This window comes from Felis catus, chromosome F1 (genome assembly GCF_018350175.1).
Source record: "Felis catus isolate Fca126 chromosome F1, F.catus_Fca126_mat1.0, whole genome shotgun sequence".
NCBI classification, from domain to species: domain Eukaryota; kingdom Metazoa; phylum Chordata; class Mammalia; order Carnivora; family Felidae; genus Felis; species Felis catus.
Window position 1 is genome coordinate 51,473,373 of NC_058384.1, and position 23,851 is coordinate 51,497,223.

Here is a 23,851-nt window from a genome sequence, read left to right on the forward strand (position 1 = left end):
AATACAAATAGACATTGACCTTTGGAAATTAACACTGGTAACTGAACTAAACCAAAATGTTTGAGTAGTGCTTCTTATTACATTACATTCTTATTATTTATTCTTATCTTTTTATGTGAAAACATCTTTCTTCTTCTTAATTATATCCTAACTCTGATACATTGAAATGCAAATATTTTATAAAAGCTATAGAAATATCTAAAATTGAGAATAAATTTGTAGGTAGCCTTGTCCTTTAATGAAACTTTATTCTTAATACTTTTATCTTATGGTTTAAAATGGAATTATATTACAAATTTATTTTTATTTACATATTTTTGTCCTTAAGAATTAGGATGCTTTACCCTTTAAATGATTGGAATATGTGTAGAAAAGATGAAATAAGACAAAGTAAATATGAAGCATTAAGGGATCCTCTGTTGGTCTTCACTGTAGGACAGTAATTATCACTTATCCCTTCCCCCAACCAGAAAAAAAAAAAAAAAGGGTCTGACAGTTATTTTAACTCTGACTTTCAGAATAAACTCCTAGAAACATCTGACAATATGGTTATGCACAGCCCTAAGATAATCTATGCATTTCAGTAATATTATTCATTTCTTCCAGAATGAAATGAACAGTGTCGAATAAATAATGATCATTAGCAGTATGCTACTCTTTAATCTACATATTTTTAAGTCTTTCCCTGAAACAGTGAGCATTAATTCATACCAAGTTGCAATTATGTAACTAAAGGTCAGATCTTCACTAATTTAGATTGAATCCACATGCACAAAGCAGAATGGGTCTGGGAAGAGTTCCAACCATAACAATTTGTCAAAAGAATCAAAGCTGTCTGTCTACACGACAATGTGTCTGATATTGCTGATATTTATAGATTTCTGCAAAGATGTCATGATCCCTAAATTTAGTCTTAGAATATCATTCTTTGGAAGTTCTTAAATATTCTATTTTTTGAGTTTATTCTCATTTTATGATAATTTTTACAGATTCATAATTTATCATCCTAAATAAGTGTTATTTGTTACATTAAATGTATTCCAACACTCCTTGTATCGCTGTATTATTTATTCAGAAAGACTTTATCAAGTGTATCATTTATTAGCATTTAAGTCAGTAAGTGACAAAATTTGAAACAAAGCTCAGAAGCAATATGCACAAACATGTTGATCCTGCCATTTTTTCACTATTCCCCACTATTTGCTTGATCTCTCTCTCTTCCTTTCTCTGATCAAATTCCATGCTTAGCCATTATAATCATGCTCTTGCATATTGCTTCCACATTTTGCTCACTTCTCCTTTTGCTCTATTCCTTTAGCTAAATGGCAACTTTAGCAGAGAGCAGTGGTCTCACTGCACTTTAACTTCCTTCCCACCACAGTGGAAAATGGCTAGGTAAAATACACAAATACGATCATCACCATGAGAAAAGTCTTATAGTATTTCTCTAATCCATTCACTGCCCTTTACTTCAAGATAACTATTTCATACTGTTTCTTCTCAAATGCTCAGTACTTCACACGCATTCCCTGACTTTACCGTAAACGAATGACCTTGTCTCCTATTTTACTGAGAAAATCTACTCATCACATGGATCAGTTATGCTACATGGATCTGTATTCACATATTTAGCTCTCATTATCTCTATGGAAAACAATCAGGGAATATTGCAATGACCCTTCTTACTTCAGCATAACAAAGTATTCCTGTTTTCCTACTAAAGAATATTTTTGGCAATTTTCACCTCTCCTGCATCATTAATTGTTCATTCTTCTGGCATTTATCAGATTAAAAATATGGCGTTACTGCTCTAAAGTCCACCAAACCTGTTCTGATTTATCATGGTCCTGGTAAATATAATACTAATTTATCGTTTTTTAACGTATTTATTTACTTTGAGAGAGAGAGAGAGAGAGAGAGAGAGAGACAAAGAGAATGGGTCAGGGAGAGGGACAGAGGGGGAGAGATAGGGAAAATCCCAAGCAGGCTCCACGCTCAGTGGGTAATCCAACTGATGGGGGTTGTCTTGATCCCACAACCTCGGGATCAACCTGAGCAGAAATCAAGAGTGGACGCTCGATGACTGAGCCACCCAGGCACCCCTATAATGCTAATCCCTCAATCCTCACCTCACTCAGTTTATCAGCAGCATTTGGCACAGTTGATCTTTTCTTGAAACATCAGTTCATTTGCTTCCAGTCACACCCCCCTGTCCTCATTGTCACTCACCACACTTTCTAACCCCACTCAGTCTTTTTAGATGATATTTCTCTTTCTGACCTCTACATACAGGATTGCTCTGTCATTTTATTCTTTATCTCTTCTGTTTTTGTCTGCACTTTCACTCCTTCAGTAATTACATTTGGTCTCATGGCTTCTAAGCATCTCAAAATTTAAATGGCTCAATTGACTGCCTGATCTTCCTGCCCTAAAACAAAACAAAATGATAACAAAACACTTTTTCTACTGCTTGTTTCCCCAGTAACAGACACTAGTAATTGCTGTCTTCTAATTGCACAGGTCCCAAATCCTGAAGTCACAAGTGACTACCTTCCAACACCTCATGTGTAATCAATTGACACTTTCTGTTTGCTCTAACCATTAATCCAGAATCCAGATAATTCTCATTATCTTAACTCTTGCTATCATCTTCCACACTGACTTCTTTTACGTGGACTTTTACAGTAGCCTTCCTGAAGTTCTCCCTGATTGCATCTTTTTTCCCGCCCTCATCTAACAGACACTAGTCTATTACTTTTAATCGTTAAAAGTTTTGGCCAACCACCCCAAGATGCTTCAATTTTTATCTCTTTCTTACTCAGTAAGATGGCCATGTAACAACAGGGTGATATTCTTCATTAGGATGAGATGATAATTCATTAGTATCAATGTGATAATAGCCAGTGGGTCTGGAGTATGACCAAGGCAAAATCACAGTTAAAGTTAAAATTAATTATTATAGCTAGCCACAGCAAAAACAGTAAATCAATTGAATCATTTGGTAAGTCAATCCATCTTGGCCGTCAATCAGAACAGCAATACGAGACTGGAGGTGGCCAAAGCATGGCATCACAGCTTTCAAATACAAAGTAAGAGAACAGGTAAATAAGAGAAATAGGTAACCCTAAAGTTAGGAATGAATCAATCACAGGACACAACTTGAGCATCAGCAATCTGGTTTCTCAACAGAACTCCTCAAAACAATGACAAGTTCTGAACATAAATAAAGGTAACCCTTTAGCAATTTTTGATGAATAATTTAATTGTTTCCAATATAACACGTTATCATTATGTATCATTTAGTATTTCAGGTTAGTTTTACTAGTGCCGAATCTTTTACCTTATTATTTATTTATTAAGTAATGTTTCTTTATTTTTGAGAGAGAGAGAGAAACAGACAGACAGAGTGAGCACGAATAGGAGAGGGGGAGAGAGAGGGAGACATAGAATCTGAAGCAAGCTCCAGGCTCTGAGCTATCAGTATAAAGCCCCACTTGGGGCTCAAACTCACAAACGGTGAGATCATGACCTGAGCCAAAGTCGGACGCTCAACTGACTGAGCCACCCAGGCACCCCACTAATGCTTAATCTTTTAATTACTCTGATAAATATTGGAACTTTTCAAATTTGTAGTGGAATCGTATTAAAGTTATTTAAGCCCAAATTGTCATCTCACAGGTAAAGAGCGCCTTCTCTCTCTTTTTCTCATTAACATGTCACTGAAGTAAAATGTATGTAGGAAAAACATTCATGTGATAAGTTAACAGCTTACTGGATTTTCATAAGTTAGATATACTCATATAACATTCAAGTAAAAAAAATGCCAGAAATCCCTGTTTTGCTTGTTCCCAAATGCTAACTGCCAAAGCCTTCCACCACCTCGACTTCCTACAGCATAAATCAGCTCTCCTTTTACTTTACATAAATGGGGTCATAGATGGTCTGCTGCTTTTTTGTAATATTATATTTGTATCATTTGCACATTTGCATGTATTTGTGTGTTATTCATTTTTATTGTGAAGAAGTGTTACATTGTATGATTTATTTCTTTTTTTTCAAAATTTTATTTAAATTTAGTTAGTTAACATACTGTGCAATATTGGTTTCAGGAGTAGAATTCAGTGATTCATCACTTACATACAAGTGCTCATCACAAGTGCCCTACTTAATCCTCATCACCCACCTAGCCCATCCCCTACCCATCTCCCTCCATCAGTTTGTTCTCTATGTTCAATAGTTTCTCATGGTTTTTTTCCCACTCTCTTTTTTTTCTCCCCGCTCCCATATGTCATTCTGTTTTGTTTCTTAAATATGAGTGAAATCATGTGGTATTTGTCTTTCTCTGATTGACTTATTTCACTTAGTATAACACATTCTAGCATCCACATTATTGCAAATGGCAACATTTCATTCTTTTTGATGGTTGAGTTATATGTATGTATATATATCTATATATCTATATATCTATATATCTATATCTCACATCTCCTTTATTCATTCTTTTTGATGGTTGATATATATATATATATATATATATATATATATATATATATCACATCTACTTTATCCATCAGTCAGTGGATGTGGATATTTGGGCTCTCTCCATAGCTTGGCTCTCAGTTGTGTGATTATTGATTCATATTTAGCTTGTTCCCTTTGTGGGACTAGTATAGTAGTGTTATTTTAAATAACTTAGAACATATCTATTTTAATTCTACATATAACTTAAACTTCCAAACATCAGATCCTTAAAACAATGTTTAAAGTTATTATATATCTATCTTTATGATGTTCCTTTCTCCTATAAGTATTTCCATGTTTCTTTCTGGTACCATTTCATTGTTACTAAAGACCTACTTAAATATGTCATTTATTGTCATCCTACAGACAACAAAGCCACTCATTGTGGGCTTCAAATATGTTTCAGTTATATCTCAATTTAAGTAAGCAAATAAATGAATAAAATATATATGTGCTCCATTTTTATAGAGAGTTTATTTTGTTGAGCATTTAATTTAAACTAGTGAGTATTTTATTTCAGTGTGGGAGGTGGGTCAAATAGGTAATGGGGATTTAGAAGTGCACTTGTAAAGAGCACAGGGTGTTGTGTTGGCTTGGTTTTTAAGTTTTTATTTAAATTCCAGTTAGTTAACATACAGTGTATTACTGGTTTCAGGTATAGAATTTAGGGATTCAACACTTACATATAACAATCTGCTCATCACAGCAAGTGTCCTCCTTAATCGACATCACCTATTTAATCTATCCCCCCACCCAGCTCCCCTCTAGTGACCATCAGTTTGTTCTCCGTTTGTTAAGAGTCTGTTTCTTGATTTTCTTCTCTTCCCTCCACCCCCATGTTCATTTGTTTTGTTTCTTAAATTTCACACATGAGTGAAATCATATGGTATTTGCCTTTCCCTGACTGACTTATTTCACTTGGCATAATACTCTCTGTATCCATGTAATTACAAATGGCAAGATTTCATTCTTTTTGTTGCCTGAGTAATATTCCATTGTATATATGCCACATATTCTTTATCCATTCATCATACTTTTTATACAATTTGGCCATTGTTGATAATGCTGCTGTAAACATGGAGATGCATGTATCCCTTAGAATTAGTATTTTTGTATCCATTGGGTAAGTACCTAGTAGTGCAATGCCTGGATAGTAGAATAATTCTGTTTTTAACTTCTTGTGCAACCTCCATACTTTTTTCAAGAGTCACTGTACCAGTTTGCATTTCCACCAATAGCGTAAGAATGTCCCCCTTTCTCCACATCCTCGCCAACACCTATTGTTCCCTGTGTTGTTAATTTTACCAATTTTGACAGGTGTGAGATCATATCTCATTGTATTTTCCTGATGAACAATGATGTTGAGAATCTTTTCATGGGTCTGTTGGCCATCTATATGTCTTCTTTGGAAAAATGTCCATTCATGTGTTCTGCATGGTTTTTAATTGGATTATTCATTTTGGGGGGTGTTGACTTATATAAGTTCTTTATATATTTTGGATATTAACTCTTTATCAGGTATGTCATCTGCAAATATCTTCTCTTATTCTGTAGGTTGCCCTTTAGTTTTGTTGATTTATTCCTTTGCTAGGCAGAAATTTTTAATTTTGATGAGGTCTCATTAATTTATTTTTGCTTTTGTTTCCTTTGCTCAGGAATGTGTCTATTAAGAAGTTGCTATGGCCAATGTCAGAGAAGCTTGTGTTGTCTTCTGTGATTTTTATGCTTTCAGGTCTCACATTTAAGTCTAATCCATTTTGAATTTATTTTTGTGTATGGTGTAAGAAAGTGGTTAAGTTTCATTTTTTATATGCTTCTGTCTAGTTTTCCTAACACCATTTTTTGAAGAAACTGTCTTTTTCCCATTTGGATATTTTTTTCCTGCTTTGTCGAAGACTAATTGACCATATAGTTGTGGGTTCATTTCTGAGTTTTCTATTCTGTTCCATTGATCTATGTGTCTGTTTTTGTGCCAGTACCATATTGTCTTGATCACTGAAGCTTTGTAATATAACTTGAAGTATGGAATTGTGATATCTCTAGCTTCGCTTTTCTTTTTCAGGATTGCTTTGGCTATTTGGGGTCTTTTCTGGTTCCATATCAATTTTAGGATTGCCTGTTCTATTTCTGTAAAAAATCCTGGCGATATTTTGATAGGGATTGCATTAAATGTGTGGATTGCTTTGGGTAGTGTAAACATTTTAACAATATTTGTTCTTCCAATAAGTGAACATGGAATGTCTTTCCATTTCTTTATGTTTTCTTCAATTTTGTTCATCATTGTTTTATAGATTTCAGAGTACAGATAGATCTTTTACCTGTTTGGTTAGGTTTATTTCTAAGTATTTTAAAATTTTTGGTGCAATTGTAAATGGGATTGATTCCTTTACTGAATTTGTTTAACAGTTCTATCAGTTGTTTGGTGGAGTTTTTCAGGTTTTCTATATAGATTATCATGTCATCTGCAAATAGTGAAAGTTTGACTTCTTCCTTGCTTTTGGTCTTTCCTTTCTACTCCATGAGTCCTCTTTAATATCTCTTGCAGGGCTGGCTTAGGGGTCTGGGAAACTCTCTCTTTCTATTCTGAATGACAGACATGCTGGGTAGAGTGTTCGTGGATGCAGATTTTTCCCATTCAGCACATTGAATATATCATGCATGCCCTTCTGGCCTGCAAAGTTTTTGTTAAGAGATCTACTGCTAGCTTTACGGGTTTTTCCTTGTAAGTTAGGACTTCTTTTGTCTTGCTGCTTTTAGGATTTTTTCTTTATCACTACATTTTGCAAATTTAATTACAATATGTCTTGGTATTCCCTGCTGTTGTTGATTTTGATAGGAGTTCTCTTGCCTCCTGCATCTGGATGTCTGTTTCCTTCCCCAAACGAGGGAATTTTCAGCTATTATTTCCTAATATAAATTTCTTGCCCTCTTTTCTCTCTCTCTTCTCCTGGTACTCTTATGATATAAATGTTATTATGTTTGGTGGAGTTACTGAATTCCCTAAGTCTATTCTCATGTTCCTTAATTGTTCTTTCTCTTTTTTTCCCCCTTTATCATTTTCCATTAGTTTATCTTCTATATCACTTATCCATTCCTCTGCTTCTTCCATCCTTGTGATATTACATCTAATCTGTTTTGAATCTCAATTATTCCATTTTTCATTTCTAATTGTTTTTTTTATCTCTATTATCTGTGCAGTAAGGGTCTCCCTGAAGTCTTCTATTCTTTTCTCAAGCCCAGTGAATATTATGGTTGCTTTAAATTCTCCATTGGGCATATTACTTATATGTTTCACCTAGATCTCTGGCCTAAGTGTTTCACCTTATCTTGTCCTTTGATTTGGGATAAATTATTCCATCTTGGCATTTTATCTAAGTATCTGCCTTCTCTCTGTGTTGGAAAAGTCCATTATTTTTCATGCCCCTAAAATTAATGGCTTTATGAAGAAAAGATCATATAGTGTCCAGGGCCTGGAGCTTCAGGGAGTGACTCTGGGGTGTGCTGTGTCCACTGGGCTGTGGTTTTTCGCCTGCTTTGTGCTTCATGCCAGTTGTTTGTGGAGGTTCTTCTGTCCTGCAGTGGGCAGTGTTTGGTCCTTGGGCAAAACATAACAAGTGTTAGCTAGGTGTGTTCTGGTCTGCTTGTTAAATGAGACCTGATACTACTTGCACTAGAACTAAAGTCCTGTAGAACTTTCTGGATGGGCGATATGGTGTGGGCAAGGGTTTCTCCTAGTCTTCTGGGGATGGGGCCCACTGTGCTGGGCCTGATGCAAGCCTGACTGAGTAGGGTAGCACTGCTAGAACACAGGGTCATGGGACCTGGTGTAAGCAGGGTAGGCAGTCAGTGTTGGTGCTGTGCTGCTTACTGCAGGTGGCTCTGTATCTATGCTGAAGAGTGGTGCAGGGAAATGGCACCAGCCACCAACCTTGCCCCCAGAGAAGTATCTCCATACTCACTGCCTCTCGGGGAAGCACTCTGAAAACAGTGAATAATCTCCCCTGTGTGTCCCAGCTGTTTTCAGATCACTGTTTCCATGTCTGTCTCTGGGTTGTTTGCCTGCTTTCTCTCCTGAAGCAGTGCAGTGCTCTCCAGACTGCATCCCAGCCAAGCTTGCTTTTAAAACTCCAGGTTTTAGGAAATTGGTAGAGTGGGAGACTACAATGGTGTTCTGAGGGAGGGCCTTGTTGAGCTGGGACTTAGGGATGATTGGCCAGGAAGAGCAGTCGCTGCAGAGCACTGGGGCATGGAACTTGGAGCAAACATGCTAGGAAGCCAGGATCAGGCCTAACTGCCCTTGGAAAGTGGTTCTATGTTTATGCTGAGGGGCAGGTGAGGGAAATGGTGCCCACAAGTTCCTTTGTCCCCAGAGAAGCATCTCTGTGAACACTACATCCCAGGGATTCACTCCAAGAAGAGCAAACAATCTCTCCACTGTATGTCCCAGGAATTATTCAGATTGCTGTTTCCACACCTTCTGCTTTCAAGTTGTTTGCCTGCCTTCTCTCCAGGAGTAGAGCAGGACCCACAAGGGTCTATACCAGCCAAGCCTGCCAACCCCTAAAACTCTAGTCTTCAAGCCCTGCTAGTTGCAAGAACCCACAAAAATCAGCCCCTCTCATTTCTCCGGCCAATAGCTTTGGGGAAGTGTTCTCCTTGTGTGTCCCGCTACGTGCTCCTCTCTCGTCTTTCTTCAGGACCAGGGCTCCCTCCCCTCTGCAGCACCCTATATCCCTTTCTCCCCCAAACAATATTTCTGCACTTCCTGACTTTCTCATGGTGGCCTCTTCTCTCCTTCTGGTTGTGGAGACTGTTTAGTCAGTCCTCAGGTCAATCTCTGGCATGTTCAGAATGATTTGATAGTTATCTAGCAATGTCCCAGAGATCAGGCAAGCCTAGGGTCCTCCTACTATGCCACCATCTTAGCTTCTCCCCTTGAAGTGTTGAATCACTATATTATACACCTGAAACTAATATTGCACTGTATGGTTCTAATTGGAATTAAATAAAAGCTCAAAAAATATAAAGGTATCATTCCATTGATTTTTATTTTCCATAAATTCTGTTACTAAGTTAACTGTTAATTATAATTTTCTTCCTTTGTGTGGTGTCTAAATGGCGTGTCTCTTGTTTGGATGAGGGCCCCCAAATGTGAGGCAACCATCAAATGGAAGCCAGTGGGTAAGAAATGAAATAATTCATATAAGGCAGAACAAAGGAGATGGAAGTTTATGGAATATACTTTGGGATATACCTCATATTATGGAATATAAGGGAGCAGTGGGAAAGAAAGCAGAGAAGACGCTATCTGCAAGGAGGCAGTGGGTGAGAGCTGTTCTTAAAGGGGGAAAATGAGGAGGCATGGCAATGCATGGATCTTCCCCTTTTTGGTAACTGTGCCTAGCTCTAAGTAGCCCATTCGTTAATTAGGGCATATGAATATTTTTGACTGGGTCGCCTGACTCCCTGTCTGTATTCAGCCTGGGGAGTAGCTGTGGGCCCTTTCTACATTCCATCACTCAGGCCTGTTTGCCTAAACGTGGCTTCTACACTTTGGAAATAATGCATCTTTTTCTAGACCAAGTTCTGAATCTCAGTTTCTTAGCCTATAATTAATTAAGCCTAAAACTACAATCTATAAATACCTGAAAGGTAGACATACAGCTGCTAATACTTATATCACTTATTAATGGTTCAGAATGTTTTCTATTTTCTAGTCCCTATAGTGTTTGATTCTATAGCACTTCTACTTTTAAAATTGGAATTTTGTAATATATTTTGCTTTCTTAGTTGTTCTCATTAGGGACATTTGCATGTTGCAAACTATTCCACTCTATGAGTATGCAGACTTTATATGTATTTATGTAGGGAGAATCTGTGTGTATTTGCATATATGTGTTATCTTCCAGCAAGGATAAACTAAAATGAACATCCATTATTCTTATTACTCCTTCCCTATTCACCTCCTTCTCATAATCCTATTATAACTTTCTTCTGAGGAAACTTCCATTTATATAAGATTTCAGTAAAGTTTCATACAACAGTTACTTTCACTCCAAGAGAAGAACAGATAACTTAGACCTAAACCAAATAATGTATCTGAGATACAAGATTTTTAATGGAGTTTTGGAGGAGAGATTCAAACTCTTAACTGTTAGATCTAAGTTTGAGCAGATAAGATTCCTGAAGCAGCAATATCTTTTTAGCACATGATGTTGGAAAGTGAACTCAGCACAGCAATGAGACAAGAAAGAGAAAGGAAGTAACAAGATCTTGATAACACCATTTGAGCTCTAGATCTGAGAATCCCCATCCTTGGAATTTTATTCTTATTAGACTCAATATACTTCCTGTTTTGTTTGTTTGTTTGTTTGTTTTTTGTTTTTTTTTTCATTTCTTTTACACAGTTTGAGTCAGATGTTCTATCACTTTCAACAGAAAAGGTCTTAATTAATTAATGCAGTCAATACACAACTTTTTTTAAGACACTATTATTTGGGTGTCTTTAAATTTTTCTACTTTGAAAGTAAATACTATCTTCAGGTTGGATTTTCTAGATTCATTATTTTGCTAACAGTGATTTAATTAGGATTCTATAAATGTTTATAATAATAAATTTTTCACCAGAATTAAAAATAATACAAAGGTAAGTAAGAAAACATGATTCATTTTGTAAATTTGTTTCTCCTGTGATAATTCCTACAGATAAGTATAAAAGTCAGGGACTATTTCCTTATAAATTTATAACATAATGCAACTTGTAATTCCATAATATATTTTTGTAGGAGAAATGTGCTTATTCTGAGATTAATATGTATTCACATTGATGGTCAGTAACCATATATTATGGATGTACTAATATTGTAATTAGTTTGGCATATCTTTCTGAAGACTTGTAATTCTCTTTAACAATATTTTATTTACAACTACTTACACATGTATGTTAATTATTTGAACATGCAAACAGTCTTCATAATGAGGTTCTCTGCAGTGATTAGAAAATAATTTGAATAGGCTATAAATAATTAAAGGGTAATCCCTACTATTTTAAATGACATAATTTTTTGACCATTAAAAGCACTGAGGGATGCCTGGGTGGCTCATTTGGTTGAGCAGCCAACTCTTGATTTCAGCCATCATCTCAGGTCATGATCACAGTGTCAGGGTCCATGCTGAGCATGCAGCTTTTTGCTTGGGAGTTTGTTTTTCTTTTTCTTTCCTTCTGCCCCTCCCTTGCTTGTGCTCTTTCTCTTTCTCTTTGTCTCTCTTTCTTAAATAAATAAATAATAAATAAATGCACTGCAAATACAAGGATATTTTGAACACAAAGACTGAAAAACAATGAACATCTCTAAACTTCGACTACCCAAAGATCTTAAAAATTTTAAGTTGGAAAACAGCACAAATTAAGGTCTCTGAAAAACCATCTTGAATATAAAACCAATTGAAAACCAATATATCCTAAGTATCTAAAAACCATATTAAATTCCACTGAGTCCACATAGTGAAGTACAAATGTTTTCTTTAATAGAAATCTATTGCAGAGTAAATTTAATCTCACTTTTCACATTATGCACAGATTTAAAAAAAATATTTTTCCAAAAAAATGATGAATTTGATGCGACTTTTGTTAGTTCCACTTCTGTGCTATATTGGAAGGCTACGATAAAAGTCTTTAAATGAGTCAATCTTTTTTATAAGCATTAATCAGATTTACCTGAAGATATTTTTAAATGTGTAAACATGGATATCTCCATACACTTTAAAATTCAAAAGAGAGTTTGGAAGTCATGATTGGTTGTAAACCTCTGATTAAGCTATTGATTATTAAGACTGAGTTTCCAAACAGTGAGCTATACTGTCCTTGGCTATTAAAAATAAATAAATAAAAATTGGGCATTCGAATACTAACTCTGGCAAAATCTATCTTCACTTTTGCTTACATTTCCCCCAGCCATCTGTCCTGACCTCTGCAGGAAGAAAGTGTCTATTGTCCTGTGGTTAAGAGTGCAAACAGTGGAGCCAAATGTCTAGTTTGTGTAACAGTCCTACTGCTCAATTACTATGAAATCATGTGTGAGTTACCAAAACCTCTTTACCTTTCAGTTTCTTCCCCTGTATTTCAGTTTAGTAAATGGCACCTACCTAATAGCATTGTTGTAATGATTCAATAAGTGAAAAAGTGATCAGAATAGTGCCTCCCATGCAAGGGCACAATAAATTAAGTGTTGAGATGTCTTTGCTTGATAATTACTGATTTCACCCTCCGACATTTACATTTTGATTTCCTAAAATCACGACATTAAAATTTCTCAAAATATTTATTTGATTGAAGAACTTATGCTAGTTAATTATCCTCTAATTGGTATGAAAATATGTTTTAGTAAAAATCTCTTATACTGTACCTATCCCAGACACTAGCTCTCTTTTTCCAAAATTACTATTCAGGAAAGTTAAGTAAGGCAGAAGTGCCTAATATAATAGCTAGTAGACATTATTAATCCTCTCAATAATTGGTATTGACTCCATCCTTAGAGAAACTCAAAGGAAATAAAGACATTAAAGGGTTATAGTTGGAGGTAGCAAGGAAGGAAGGCATAGGGCATATGAAATGTGTAAAAATGCAACACGGGTAAAGTGCCTATGACTTCACCAAACACTGACATGGATCAATGGTAAGAAAATAAAACCAGGGCACCTGGGTAGCTCAGTCAGCTGAGCGTCCGACTTTGGCTCAGGTCATGATCTCGTGGTTCATGAGTTCCAGCCCCGTGTCAGGCTCTGTGCTGACAGCATAGAGCCTGGAACCTGGTTTGGATTCTGTGTCTCCCTCTCTCTCTGCTCCTCCCCCTCTCATGCTCTGTCCCTTTCTCTCCTTCAAAAATAAATTTTAAAAAAAAATTTTAAAAAATGAAATAAAACCAAAACCAGGTACCAAACAAAACACAAGACACATATATTCAGGATATTGCCAGAAATTGTCTTATGTTAAAATGTGTGAAGGTGGGTGGAAGGATAGAGTTAACTTGTGACTAGACTGTGGTGGTTCCCAGCTTATCACCAGGGATGCCTGGAACTCTGGTGTTGACCCGTGGCCAGGAGTGGGATGAAATACCAGATAGTACTTACAAAATGTTGTTTATGCCCAAATTATTCTCCAAAATACTCTGAACCAGCTCATATACATCGTTTATTGAAAATGTATAGAGGCAACTAGGGGGCTCAGTCAGTTTGGGTTCATGGGATCGAGATCCGCATCAGGCTCCTTGCTGGCAGTGTGGAGACTGCTTGGGATTCTCTCTGCCTCTCTCTCTGCTCCTCCCCTGATTTACACGCATGCTCTTTCTCTCTCTCTCTCTCTCTCTCTCTCTCTTGCTCTCTCAAAGTAAATAAATACACATTAAAAAAAAAGAAAGAAAATGTATAGATCAATGAGGGCTTATACCCTGGCTTAGCCAGTAACACAGCTTGGTTTTGAATATGTGGTCAGTGGAGCATAACAGGCTGCTGGGTAAATTTAAACCTTGGCTCTCTGTGTCAAGTATCTCTAATATAACTTGGTGCATCTTATTCTACTAAGGAAAATCCTTGTAAGGTGCACCTGGAATTCTCAGACCTGTTTTTGTGCTTTCTCTTTCCTTCCATACAGTATTCCTGACTTTGTGAGAATATTTAAGGAAATTCAAGAGTACTTTCAATATGCCAACCTGTGTAATTATTGTAGTTATTTGGACAGGAAAATTGAAATGAACTTTAGGTCCATAATCTACATGATGGCTAGGACTTTGTTTGAGAGAAAGAATGATGAATATCCAGGAGATGAAGAACCTCAGATGCCAGACAATAATCTAGGCCATTATGGTGTCAAGACATTCAAACATTGTGACCACGGGTGGAAGGATAAGCATTTCATGGAGATTTGAGGTCGATCCAGAGATAGGAAAATGGCTAGGCGGATTACTAAAGAAATTCAAACAGAGCAAAAACCAGCCAAGAACGTGGTACCTTGGCTTCTTTTGGCACCTCTGGAAAAAATTAAAGTAACTTAGAGCCAAGAGCTCCCAATCTACCAAATTACACCAATGATCCTATCAGTAAAGATTATTGGAATGGCAGGACATGCCACTAGGCACAATCAAAAGAAGGATATACTCAATCAAAGCTGCTTTAAGTCAATTTGTAAATGATATGAGTTACTTCTTAGTGAGACTCTACTGAAATAGATTTTTACATTGGCGAGATTACTCTTTCCCTTTCATTTAATACCACTAAATGAGGGGGGATATTTGACTCACTCAACATTCTCAATTAGCAGCATAACTGAATAAGTAGACAAACAAAATGCCAATCTATTGAGCTGGATAAAGTAGGAAAACCTTTCTTTGAGGAGTTTTTTATTGTGTTTGTTGCAGCACATATTAGGTCAGGAGTTGGAGAGAGAAAGAGAGGCAGATAAAGCAAGAGAGATGTATATTGCTATAATGCATCTAATAACCAAAGTGGCTTATGATGTCTTAGGTTTGGGTACTTCAAGCATTCCACGTGATTTAGGAAATAGTATGAGTGACAGCAGAGAGAAGGTGTGGTAAGCTGAGATATAGTAAAAGTAAATATAAATGTACGTATTACTGCAAAATAACTTTTTATATTATGCTAATGAGATTGGAATTTAGTAAAATTACCGAGGAGAGATATTTAAAAGCCTTTTAGTAATATAGTGATAAAATTCGAATTGTCCTTTAAAATAAATGGATGGAGGGGTGCCTGGGTGGCTCAATCAGTTGAGTGTCCGGTCATGATCTCACAGTCTGTGAGTTCGAGCCCCGCGTCAGGCTCTGTGCTGACAGCTCGGAGCCTGGAGCCTGCTTCTGATTCTGTGTTTCCCTCTCTCTCTGCTCCTCCCCTGCTCATGCTCTCTCTCACTCTCAAAAATGAATAAATGTTAAAAAAAATTAAAAAAAAATAAAATAAATGGATGGAGGGTAGAAAGTAGAGAAATATTGACAGGAGGGGTATCAATTATCAAACTACTGTAATATTTCAGACCAAAAGAGGAGACAGAAAGTATGTATTTAAAATAGTAGTCGCCTGTAAGGAAAGTTTAGACAGGTACTGTGAGTGTACGAACAATGGGGATTGGTGTTGAGGGGTATGGAAGGAGAGAGAGAAAGTAAAGCCAATTTTGGGGTGCCTGGTTTGGATAATAGAGAATTTGCTAAACAGAAAGTAGATTTGAAAGTGTCATTATACACGCTTAATTAATTAGGCAACTAAAGTTTAAAAGTTTAAATTATTAGTTTGACACACATTTAGTAAGGTTTAATAATAAAGAGTGTAGTTCTGTTAAACTACAAATCCTATGTTTATCCAATGCGCCGGGAGGGAGAGAGCTCTAAAAAGGAGAAACAGCTAAATTTTAATGGGATCCTTTTCTCAAACATCTCTACTCATGTTACTTAAAATTTATGATCTCTGAATTTTTTCATTTTTTAGAATAACAGCTATATTTGAATTTATAAGAATCTCCTTGTAATATATAAATATTAAGTAGTTACCATGTAGTTGCCTGTTTAAGTAGTTACGATGTAGGTGCCTGTTAATCTGACTTAGTTTATTTAAATAGCTTTATTTAGATCATTTAGGTGATATGAGATTCTCTATGAAAATTGGAATTGAAATTATCTACAATGGTAATAAAGTAACGTGCAAAATAGGCAAATATTAAACAATGGAGAATGTGATGGCAGAGTAAGAACTTTTATCCATCTATATTGGTACAGTTCAGACTTTATAATTTTCTTTTTGTTTAGACTTTTTAAAAGTTTATTTATTTATTATGAGAGAGAGAGAGAGACAGTGTGAACAGGGAAGGGGCAGAGAGAGAATAGAGAGAGAATTCCAAGCAGGCTCCTCAACTCAGTGTGGAGCCCATTGGCACAGTTGTGAGATCAAGACCCGAGACAATACCAAGAGTCCGGCGCTGAACCCACTGAGCAACCCAGGCTCACTGAGACTTAATGTTTTTCTATATTTTCCCTTTACGCCATCCATGCTTGTTTTCACCTTAAGATCTTTATGTTGTAAGTCCTTCTGCCTAGAAAAATTCATCACCAGATTTTCACATGAGCTAGCTAAAGGTGGGGCTATAGTTATAGTTGAGTTTCAGCTCAATTATTGGTTTCTTATTACTCAAACCAAATCCACACCCACTGCTCTCTTCTTATGCCATTGTAACAACGGCACCTACAAAGATGCTAGACTAACACAAAAATCTTAGTAATTGTTGAATAATTGAAAAAGAGAAAATTATTTTTGTTTGCAAAAATAATTGTCATTTCCTGATACCAAGAACTCAGTGAATTTTGGGTGATGTGTTATTTGCTATTTTAATATGCCAACATGTACTCTGAGCCTAAAAAAACATCAAGAAGCCAGGCTTTGGAAATTTATATATTTAGGACAAAATATTGGTTGTAAAACATGACGCGATTATATAATTTTTTGGAACTCAATTTCCGTGCCTGTAAAAAGGGAGTATTTGACAGAAGTTTTGTGATAATTAAATGAAATACCTGACAGGGTAACTATAATGGCCAAAATGCAACTAACCCTAACTTTAACCCTTTCCATCTCTGACTCAAGATTGGACAACTATCTCTAATTTAAAACAATGCAGCTGCAGGAAAATTAACCTTTAATTTAAATTAATCAGTCTTAAAATAGATTTTGTAATGGTTATTTTGAAATGGTGTTTTTCAAAATTTAACTTTCTATGCCTTTTTATAATATACTTCCTCAAAACTAAAATGATCTTTTCCCTTTACCATTCTTCCCTTCCAAGATTTTATAAATCCATTTATTTTTCTCCTGGGATAAAATATTTCTAATGTAAACAGAATGGGATCTCTATACTGTCAGTTTAATGAAACAATCATTTATTAAGTTTAGCAAGTGTATTAAAGTTTCTTAGTTAATTGGATGTTGTCTATGCTTTGGATTTGGACTTGGAAGGTGGAAGGGTGAGCGGCTCCCCGAGAAGTGTAATTAATTGTGGCGCTGGGTCTTCAGCTGGAAATTAATGCGCGGGTTCAATGGTCAATCTGTAACAATCTCAGGCACCGGTTTCAATTTTCTTTGAATCACCTATAAATTAAAGCACTGGTTCTGGTTGTTTGTACATGATGAAGATTTGTGAAATTATTTAAATAATTATTACTGAAGTACAGTTCAATTATTACTTGATGTACACCATGATTTGAGAGAAATTCTTTTAGAAAATACTAACTGAATTAATTGGAAAACTGTCTTTTCCAGTTTAGGACCCTGGGATTTAAATCAAAAATAAATAGTGTGTTTTACATTTGTAGCAGCTTTATGTCCTCTAAACCTGAAATATAATGATTCCACTTACTTCCATAATATTTGCAAATACACTTTTTAGACTTTTTATACACTCTCTAGGGAGACGGCACAACACATCAAATTTTAAATGTACAGCTAAGAATCACTGTCAGGGTGAACCTGTTATGGATGAATCGTATTGATTCTTTCAGGTGTGCACGGAGAGTGTTTAATTATTTTGCCATTGTTAAGCAGTAAAGCAATAGTACTTCAATTTTTAAAATTTTCACTATACAGGTTAGTATTATCATTTCTAATTTGTAAAACAAAACAAAAAACAAAAAAAATTACAGTGCTTGTTTGACTGTCCTAACCATACCAGATATCTCTTGTCCTGCTTACAGAGTTCATTGGATTTAATTTCTGAAAGAATGATCAGAGATCTTTTAACAAACAGCACATAAGTAGAAATAAATTAGATAAAGAGTTGTCTAAGATATGATTTTTCTTTCAATAGTAAAACATGAAATCACAATACACGCACAAAGGAAGCATTTACATTTTAAAATAAGTCATAAGTAACAAAACCAAGGTGCTTTATGAAATAAATAGTTGCATTTACACACTTGTCTCTCAATTTCAAGTTTGCCTTCTTTATTGATTTGTTTGTTTATGTGTTTGTTTACTTATTTTGAGAGGAAAGAGCAGAGAGAGAAGGAGAGAATCCCAAACAGGCTCCGCACTGTCAGCACAGAGCCCGACATGGGGCTCGAACTGACAAGCCACGAGATCATGACCTGAGCCAAAATCAAGAATCAGTTGCTTAACTGACTGAGCCACCCAGGTGCCCTGAATTTGCCTCCTTTTGACATCACAACACCATCATCTGCAGAATTCTTCTGTGAACATGATAGTTTCAACTCCACAGGTGCAGAAATAGCAATGACTCACTACAATTCCCACATTCAATTGACAATTTTATATTTTCTGGTTCTTAGTGTGTTAAAGCTTGATTAAAGAATATTAGACTTGGATCATACCACAGACTACATAAAGACAAAGTAATTTCTTTTTAAATTTTTTTCTGATCAAGAGTTCTTGCTCATTTCATGTTTATTCTAAATGTTTGCATTTTCTGACAGAGATCAATGCCCTTATTTTTAGTGAATGCACATACCAAATGCAAATTAGACAATTCAACAACTTGGAATACATCTAGTATCTTAGATACAGCATTCTTTATGGAAATATATAATTCCAGGGAATAAAAGAAAAACAAACATGAAAATATCAAAAGGTAGTTCACCATGTCCTGGGTGCATTTCCAGCAATTGCAATCTCTTTTTCTTTACTTTTCTGCCAATTTTTTAGTAGGAGTACATGTACTTCTAGTAAACACAATAGATTAAACAAATATTTATGCAATCTGCCTCTCACAAAGCCCCACTCAAATCATAAAGGAATAGTTAATGAATACATGCATAAAGATAATGGAAATGGAAGAGTGAATGACAGCAACAAAATTTGAAAGGCAGGAAGAAAATGGACAAGGTGCCATTGACGAACAAGCTATTTTGTCTTGTGGGTTTGGCTGAAGGAGGCAAACCCATGTTGCAGAGTTCTCCATACAGCTCAGTTCTGAAGGCACCAACTACCTCTAGAAGCTGAATATAGGTCTACTGTCCAAAATAATATTTGAAAGTATGTTTCAACGCTCTCAGATTTTCAGATTTCTTTCCTGACAGCACAAATGAAAGGCATAAGCCTCAATTTGCCCTCTGGAAGAGTTGCACCAGGGAGGCTTGGGACTCTGACATTAGCACAGCAGGGAGGTCACGCTGAATAAAGGGATGTAAGTTAAATAAAATGTTCTATCCTGAGCCGAGAACAACCCTTCTCAACTCCAGTCAGTCTGAGAAAAATCACAACTACACTTGAGCCTCCCAAAGTGGAACACTGGAGAATTCCTCTGGAAAATTGAGCACCAGAAATAAAAAATTAACAGATTTTCTTAGGTAAGTTCCTCTCAAAAACATAGATCAGACATGCTGATATAGAAGCTCGTTAGTTGGCATGTTTTAAGTAAAACCAAGGAATACTCATTTACTGTTTTGTTCCTCACAGCTAAATATAGTTAGCTAGCTAAGATACATCAGATATTTGAGGATAGTTAATTACCAGAAAACAGAAACCAAATGACAGGTAGGAGGGGTAACATTCATGGAAACCAGACAAAACATAGGGGGCCAGGAAGGAGTAAATACAATGCATCCATGTATCTTTGAGTACTAGCCTCAAGGAAGATACTTTATATACAGAAAAAGAAAAAAAAGAATCTGTCATAGGAACAATAAGTAAAAATACTTTAGAAATACAGATATAGACACAGATATGGTTAAAGAACATAAAGTTCTCAGAAATGAAAACTTCAATGGGATGGTAAAATTAAGTTAAGGGTAATTTTCAGATGCTATAATAGGCAAAAAGACTGAGTAAAGGAGAGATCAGATATGAAATAAAGAAATCACTTCAGGTAATTCCAATATCTGAACTTTTATTCAGACAGAGATAAAAGACAAAATGGAGAAGTGGATTATCAAATATTTCATCCAGAATATTTCACAGAACTAATAGACTTGAAACACAAAATTGAGAGACCTACACAATGCCTAGAGCAATGAACAAAAAGAAATTCTCACCAAGGCACATTAGCATTAAAATTCAGAACACTGGGATAAAGATACATTCCCCCATCATCTCAAAAGAAAGAAACAAGTCTCATAAACAAATGTTCAGAAATCCAAATGCCATTTGACTCTTAAAAGAAACAAAGAAATCCGTAAGTCAGAAAGGAATGCTATCAATATGCTAAGAGGAAAAAAAATAATTACAATTTAATTTCCATGCCCAATCAAATTAAACATCAAGCATAGGTATAAATAGATGGCATTAGAGATACTCAAGATTTTGTTGTATTTACCATAATCCATTCTGAGGAGGCTACTGGCGGGTGTGCTCTATCAAAAGACAATCTGGGGCCCCTGGGTGACTCAGTCGGTCAAGTGTCTGAATTTGGCTCAGGTCATGATCTCACCGTTGTGGGTTTGAGCACTGGATTAGGCTCTGTGCTAACAGCTCAGAGCCTAAAGCCGGCTTCTGATTCTGTCCTTCTCTCTGCCCCTCCCCCACGTGTGTGTGTGTGTGTGTGTGTGTGTGTGTGTGTGTGTGTGGGCGCGCGCGCGCGCGTGCGCGCACGCGCATGTGCTCTCTCTTTCTCTCTCAAAATAAACAAACATTTAAAAAAATTTTTAAAAAGAGGAAAAATATGATTCAAGCAAAGGGGCTTCATCACAGGACAACTGATGCTTAACTTTGTACCAAGTGTCATTTACAGACTGGGTGATAGCATATGGGAGCCTTCAGAAGGGTAAGCAATGTTCTGTACCTTGATCTAAGTAGTAGGTATGCAATGTTCATGGAAAAACAAAATTGATTATGCATTAAGATTTAAGCATTTTACTGTATATTTAGTTATATCGGTATAAAGTAAATAAAAACAAAACAAAAACTAAAGTATAAAAAATGACTGATTAAGATGAAGGATCCAAAAGGTTCTTACTAATATGGTGGTGTCTCAGCAGGGTAGGTGAGATGCTTAGCTATGATGGACTTCCCTTTCTTCTCTAGCAGTTCTTAACCTCCAAAATTTCTCTTTGTCCATGTGATGTCTCCATGCACAGTACAGTCAGGCAGTTGGTTACCAAAACTGTGAAATGGAAGCAGAGAGACCTAGACTTAGGGTCACACAATGGCAGTTCCAATGAATATTTCTGATAAGTTGCACATGGGGCCAACCCAGATTCAATGGGAGAGGGAATAGACTTCAAGTCTTATGAGAGAAATGGTTTGTAAATAAACTTAAAATCAATAACCAGGAAATTGAGTATATTTTTATATGTTTAGTGACTATTTGTGCTTTCTCCATGAAGAAACTATTCATGACCATTTTATTTCCACATGGATAACCAATTTTTCAGATTCCCTTTGTTGAACCACGTATCCTTTCCTACTGGCCTATTATGACAGTTCAGTCATATTATAATGTTAGCACATTTAAATAACAATGTCATGTATTTATTTATTTATTTATTTAAAGATGTAAGGAGAAATACAAATTAAAAATGAGAGGCTTAAATCTCCCTCTTGAGGGGTGCCTGGGTGGCTCAGTCGGTTAAGTGCCCAACTTTTGCTCAGGTCATGATCTCGTGGTTTATGAGTTCCAGCCACACATTGGGCTCTGTGCTCACAGCTCAGAGCCTGGAGCCTGCTTTGGATTCTTTGTTTCCCTCTCTCTCTGCCCCTTCCCCCGCTGGCATTCTGTCTCTCTCTCAAAAATAAATAACATTAAACAAAATTGAAAAAAAAATCTTCCTCTTGAAAATAAGGGAAGGGGGCGCCTGAATAGCTCAGTCGGTTAAGCATCTGACTCTTGATTTCAGCTCAGGTTGTGATCTCCAGGTTGTATGATGGAGTCCCATATGGGGCTCCTCACTGACAGCAGGGAACCTGCTTGGGATCCTCTCTTTGCCTCTCTTTCTCTCTGCCCCTCCCCTGCTCATGCGTGCACTCTCTTTTTCTCTCTCTCTCTCTCTCTCTCTCTGCCTCTCAAAATATAAATAAGCTTGAAAAAAAAGAAACAAAGGGAAGATTTCCCTCCTTTCCTTTGTCCCAGAGAATTTACTTTTTCTAAGGTAAATTCTTTTTTATCTCTTTGAAATGTATAAAAATCCTTTTGAAGATTAGATAGTTCTTTTGTTAGCTTTGTGACACAGGACCATCTTTCTTATGCACATGGGACCTTCTCTTTGAAATACACACATCGAGGGAGATAGCACCCCTAATTCCCAGTTTCTGTGGGAGGACAGGAGCCTAATTTTGTGGATGCTTTGCTCCAAGTTCCTCTCAGAAAGATATGAAGTTTGTTTCTTCATGAATAAAGCCAATGAGCTAATACAAATGGTCACCCCATTACCAGGTAATGTAGATTAAACTATGTGTGACAAATGGTGCTGTCAGGTCCTCTTATTTGAGGACCTGTTATTGTCTATCTTCAGATCATGTGTATAATGAGTTCTATTGCTTGGCTATGGAGAAGGGATGAGATTTCTTTCTGTCTTGCTTTCTCTTAGTTCAGTGCCTGTGATGCACTTCATATTCTGTTTTAATGCTTATTCAGTAATAAGAGTTTTCTTTCCTACCTTTGTAGAGAGGTTTTGGGGGAATGGGATATGAGTTTGTTTGTTTGTTTGTTTTTTTAATTTTTTTTTCAATGTTTTTTTTATTTATTTTTGGGACAGAGAGAGACAGAGCATGAACAGGGGAGGGGCAGAGAGAGAGGGAGACACAGAATCGGAAACAGGCTCCAGGCTCCGAGCCATCAGCCCAGAGCCTGACGCGGGGCTCGAACTCACGGACCGCGAGATCGTGACCTGGCTGAAGTCGGACGCTTAACCGACTGCGCCACCCAGGCGCCCCTATGAGTTTGTTTTTAATTGCATTTCTTTGACAAAGATATCTGTGGTACCCTGCACAAAACAATTAGAAATTAAAAGAAGTTTCGATATATGATCTATTAATATATGAGGCAATTTCAGTCATTTCTCTCTCTCTCTAGTTCTCAATGTCAGTTAACACCATTATCAGAAAATGAGACAAGGAGCATAGTGAATTTATACCCATTTTCAGTTTCTGAACTTTGGGAACTCAGGAATTACAAAACTTTAATGCATGTATTTTTACATTAGATATATGGTGACTGAAATACATGCTTTGTGCTACATTTTGATAACTTTTTTTGTGAAGGCATGGGGTTAGGGCACCCATAACCCTAAAAAAATAAAGAACAAGAGCTGAAAAATGATAATCTATCCTCGATTTAATTTTTATTTTACTTTATTTAAAAAAATTTTAATGTTTATTTATTTTTGAG

At 36.3% G+C, this 23,851-nt stretch overlaps 1 long non-coding RNA gene across 2 annotated transcripts in view; it reads right to left on the reverse strand.

The window, feature by feature from the left end:
* Window positions 1–23,851, reverse strand: part of LOC123382901 — a 38,525-nt gene that overhangs the window by 12,069 nt on the left and 2,605 nt on the right. The window contains exons 2-3 of one of the 2 annotated variants that reach the window (XR_006592039.1): window positions 21,482–21,628; window positions 16,997–17,664 (exon numbers count right to left, since the gene is read on the reverse strand). This is a non-coding gene — a long non-coding RNA (uncharacterized LOC123382901). Of the gene's footprint in view, window positions 1–16,996; window positions 17,665–21,481; window positions 21,629–23,851 lie in introns of those variants that run through there. The other variant, XR_006592040.1, reaches the window with a different exon arrangement.